Source organism: Triticum aestivum, chromosome 4D (assembly GCF_018294505.1).
Source record: "Triticum aestivum cultivar Chinese Spring chromosome 4D, IWGSC CS RefSeq v2.1, whole genome shotgun sequence".
Taxonomy (NCBI): Eukaryota; Viridiplantae; Streptophyta; class Magnoliopsida; order Poales; family Poaceae; genus Triticum; species Triticum aestivum.
Genome location: NC_057805.1, coordinates 111,232,260 through 111,237,599, shown reverse-complemented (window position 1 = coordinate 111,237,599; position 5,340 = coordinate 111,232,260). Strand labels below are relative to the sequence as shown.

At 43.4% G+C, this 5,340-nt stretch overlaps 1 long non-coding RNA gene across 1 annotated transcript; it reads right to left on the bottom strand.

Moving 5' to 3' along the window:
• Positions 1-2,705: 2,705 nt before the first annotated feature.
• LOC123096572 (uncharacterized) lies at positions 2,706-4,530 on the bottom strand. Its single transcript, XR_006446660.1, has 2 exons — positions 4,138-4,530; positions 2,706-4,068 (listed from the first exon to the last, which is right to left on the bottom strand). It is a non-coding gene; the product is annotated as an uncharacterized lncRNA (long non-coding RNA).
• Positions 4,531-5,340: the final 810 nt, after the last annotated feature.

Sequence of the window (5,340 nt, the reverse complement as noted above, 5' to 3'; positions counted from 1 at the left end):
TAAAGACCTCGGAGAAGCTGCTTACATATTGAGCATCAAAGATCTATAGAGATAGATCAAGACGCTTGATAAGTTTTTTCAATGAGTACATACCTTGACAAGATTTTGAAGTAGTTCAAAATGGAACAGTCAAAGAAAGAGTTCTTGCCTGTGTTACAAGGTGTGAAATTGAGCAAGACTCAAAGCCCGACCACGGCAGAAGATAGAAAGAGAATGAAAGTCATTTCCTATGCCTCAGCCATAGGTTCTATAAAGTATGCCATGCTGTGTACCAGATCTATTGTATACCCTACACTGATTTTAGCAAGGGAGTACAATAGTGATCTAGGAGTAGATCAATGGATAGCGGTCAAAGTTATCCTTAGTGGAATAAGGATATGTTTCTCGACTATGGAGGTGACAAAAGGTTCGTCGTAAAGGGTTACGTCGATGCAAGTTTTGACACTAATCCAGATGACTCTTAAGTCTCAATCTGGATACATATTGAAAGTGGGAGCAATTAGTTAGAGTAGCTCTGTGCAGAGCATTGTTGACATAGAAATTTGCAAAATACATACGGATCTGAATGTGACAGACCCGTTGACTAAAATTATCTCACAAGTAAAACATGATCACACCTTAGTACTCTTTGGGTGTTAATCACATAGCGATGTGAACTAGATTACTGACTCTAGTAAACCCTTTGGGTGTTGGTCACATGTCGATGTGAACTATGGGTGTTAATCACATTGTGATGTGAACTATGGGTGTTAATCACATTGTGATGTGAACTATTGGTGTTAAATCACATGGCGATGTGAACTAGATTATTGACTCTAGTGCAAGTGGGAGACTGAAGGAAATATGCCCTAGAGGCAATAATAAAGTTATTATTTATTTCCTTATTTCATGATAAATGTTTATGATTCATGCTAGAATTGTATTAACCGGAAACTTAGTACATGTGTGAATACATAGACAAAACATAGTTTCACTAGTATGCCTCTACTTGACTAGCTCGTTGAATCAAAGGTGGTTAAGTTTCCTAGCCATAGACATGAGTTGTCATTTGATTAACAGGATCACATCATTAGAGAATGATGTGATTGACTTGACCCATTCCGTTAGCTTGGCACTTGATTGTTTAGTATGTTGCTATTGCTTTCTTCATGATTTATACATGTTCCTATGACTATGAGATTATGCAACTCCCGTTTAGCGGAGGAACACTTTGTGTGCTACCAAACGTCACAACGTAACTGGGTGATTATAAAGGTGCTCTACAAGTGTCTCCGAAGGTACTTGTTGGGTTGGCGTATTTCGAGATTAGGATTTGTCACTCCGATTGTCGGAGAGGTATCTCTGGGCCCTCTCGGTAATGCACATCACTATAAGCCTTGCAAGCATTGTGACTAATAAGTTAGTTGCGATATGATGTATTACGGAACAAGTAAAGAGACTTGCCAGTAACGAGATTGAACTAGGTATTGAGATACCGACGATCGAATCTCGGGCAAGTAACATACCGATGACAAAGGGAACAACGTATGTTGTTATGCGGTTTGACCGATAAAGATCTTCGTAGAATATGTAGGAGCCAATATGAGCATCCAGGTTCCGCTATTGGGTATTGACCGGAGACGTGTCTCGGTCATGTCTACATAGTTCTCGAACCCGTAGGGTCCGCACGCTTAAAGTTAGATGACGATCAGTATTATGAGTTTTGTGTTTTGATGTACCGAAGGTAGTTCGGAGTCTTGGAAATGATCACGGACATGACGAGGAGTCTCGAAATGGTCGAGACATAAAGATCGATATATTGGACGACTATGTTCGGACACCAGAATGGTTTCGGGGAGTTTCGGACACATACCGGAGTACCGAGGGGTTACCGGAACCCCCCGGGGAGACTAATGGGCCTATTGAGCCCTAGTGGAGAAGAGGAGGGGCGGCCAAGGGCAGCCGCATGCCCCCTTCCCCCCAGTCCGAATTGGACAAGGAGGGGGGGCGGCGCCCCCCTTTCCTTTCCCCCTCTCTCTTCTTCCCTCTCCTCTCCTACTCCCACTTGGAAGGGGAGAGTCCTACTCCCGGTGGGAGTAGGACTCCTCATGGGGCGTGCCTAGGGTGGCCGGCCCCCTCCTCCTCCACTCCTTTATATACGGGGAGGGGGGCACCCCTTGGAGACACAGTTGATCTGTTGATCTCTTCCAACCGTGTGCGGTGCCCCCCTTCACCATATTCCACCTCGATAATATCGTAGCGGTGCTTAGGCGAAGCCCTGCGTCGATAGTATCATCATCACTGTCATCACGCCGTCGTGCTGACGGAACTCTCCCTCAAAGCTCGGCTGGATCGGAGTTCGAGGGACGTCATCGAGCTGAACGTGTGCTTAACTCGGAGGTGCCGTACATTCGGTACTCGGATCGGTCGGATCGTGAAGACGTATGACTACATCAACCGCGTTGTGCTAACGCTTCCGCTTTCAGTCTACGAGGGTATGTGGACACACTCTCCCCTCTCATTGCTATGCATCAGCATGATCCTGTGTGTGCGTAGGATTTTTTTTAAAATTACTACGTTCCCTAACAACATGTATTTACAAGAAAGTGAGTGGGAGCTCTGTAGCATTTCTGATAATACTAGACGATGCCCCGCGCGTTGCTGCGGAACCATTATTATGATAACTTTGTTCTCATATAGAAAATCAGAAGTAGAAAACAAGATACTGTATAAACCCAATGTACCATATAATCCAGCAAGTGTTCACACAAAAGATTATGTGGTGCGAGACATATAATCAAATATTGCTGCTAAGAACACAATACATATCGAAGAATCAACTCCACGGCCAAGGACTACAACAGAGCACTATTTATCAGATATGTATATGAACCACTGAATGTTGCTCTATGCAAATCTCTGAAGCTTAGAATTTTTAATGGCAAAAGTGAACCACTCAAGCTAGCTAGTAAAGAACTAATTCTATGAAGGAGGATAAAATTGACAACATTATCATGTTATGTAATTCCAACTCGTAATGATGAGACATGTTCCAAATAGCACCTTTCTCCAATCCAAGGTTACTGACATGGACTATGATCAGCAGTGCCAAGCCACGAAAATAAATTGCCTGTAACAACTAACAAAAAATTAAACATACAACTCTCAGAAATGGTCTTTGTATCCATGGCTGGAGTTAATTCCATTTGATCTCCACCAAAACTTAAAGAGTCAAGAAAAAAGGATGTATGTACTCAATAAATAATCATGTGAATGAAATTATCGGGATCTGCTAAATAATGTGACAATGAAATCGTGTGTGTGCTGGCGTGGATGAATAACAGATTAACAGTGCGTAGATGGAAGTCATTGGAAACTTGCATGGATGTGTGCATACTTACATGTGTTAGCTGCAGTAAATTGCTGCTCTGAATCAGGTGAGCGATCGTGGCGGCAGGGCGTGTCAAGTGTGCAGTGGCTGAGATACCACCAAATAACTATGCAGAAGCGGATGGTGCAGTAACCACCTCACTGGTGATATGTATATGCATAATTCCAGCACCTCCACCCTGTGTAGAATAGAAGAAAATGGAAAAAATATAGTTTTACTCACATATATGCCAATCTAATGTCATCCAAGCCTTTCTTTTAACTAAGTGTTGATCATGACTTGCATATATAAACAGGATAGTACGTTGTAGTCCTGAGTATTTGATGATTTGTTCGAACCAATGCATTGCTCGACATGGGAGGAATGATATATGTGCTGAAACAAATATAAGACACAAGTCATGTGTTAATCCAATTCAAATAATAAATTTCAGAGATGGTAAACTTGTTTACTGAGCAGAAAAAGACATATGCAGGATGAAACCACAAATATCTACAGCAAATTGTCGAGCAGCTTGCGACTGAATATGACAAAATAAAAACCCGACAAAACGTTAGATTAGATGAATTGGGAAAGGCTGAAGAGAGATCTGATCACTCACCTCTCGTTGAGAAGTTGCAGCGGATGATGGTAGCTTCCTGATTTGCTCCTCAAAGTCGATCTTCTTTCACCCTTCATGGTATAGGAACAGCCCGTACCTGTGGGAGGAGACATTGTTGGGAGCGGGGATAGGGATGTAGTTCGGGTACATGTAGGTCATCTAGTACCTGTAGGGCGCTGGCCGCACCATCCTGTTGAGGGCCGTGAGCGTGATTCGGGCGGAAGAAGAAGAGCATGGCCCCCAGCCTGCAGTTGCCGCCGAATCCACCCATGGGGTACGTCGGGGATTGATCGAATTCGAAGCCACCAGTACCACCACACAAATGTGGCATGGAACCGCAGAGAACACCACAGCACCAGCCAAAGTTGCCGCCGAATCCACCCATGGTAGATGGTCGGGGATCGATCAAACCGAAGCCACTAATCTTTGCTCATGAAGTTGGCATGGAGCCACAGAGAACGCCGTGATTTGAGCAGAGACGGGGAAGGAGGAGGCGGGGGTGGGGAGTTGAGGATAAGGCGGTGACTGGGCCCTTAAGTGAAGAAAATATCAGGTCAGTTTCAGAAGACGAAGAGGAACAGATGTGTGCTACATACAGAGATTAAAGTACACCCCCGCAAAAAAAAAAAAAGAGAGAGATTAAAGTACACGATTTGTTCTGTGGATTTTTTTCTTCTTCTGGTGTGGCAGATTTGCTGAAGTGGATGGGTGCATGTTCATTGTTGATGAGGTGGCACATTGCTGATGTGGACAGTGTGCATGGTGAGAGAATAGGGAGTAATGGGGAGCAACTTAAGAATGGTAGATATGTGGATGACATATTGTTGATTGGAAATGATATAGAATTTCTAGATAGCATAATAGGATACTTGAATAAGAGTTTTTCAGTGAAAGACCTTGATGAAGCTGCTTATATATTGGGCATCAAGATCTATAGAGATAGATCAAGACGCTTAATAGGACTTTCACAAAGCAGATACTTGGACAAAGTTTTGAAGAAGTTCAAAATGGACCAGTCAAAAAAAGGATTCTTGCCTGTGTTACAAGGTGTGAAGTTGAGTAAGACTCAAAGCTCGGCCACTGCAGAAGATAGAGAGAAAATGAAAGTCATTCCCTATGCCTCAGCCATAGGTTCTATCATGTATGCTATGTTGTGTACCAGACCTGATGTGTGCCTTGCCATAAGTTTGGCAGGGAGGTACCAAAGTAATCCAGAAGTGGATCACTGGACAGCGGTCAAGAACATCCTGAAGTACCTGAAAAGGACCAAGAATATGTTTCTCGTTTATGGAGGTGACAAAGAGCTCGTCGTAAAAGGTACATTGATGCTAGCTTCGACAAAATTCTGGATGACTCTAAGTCTCAGACC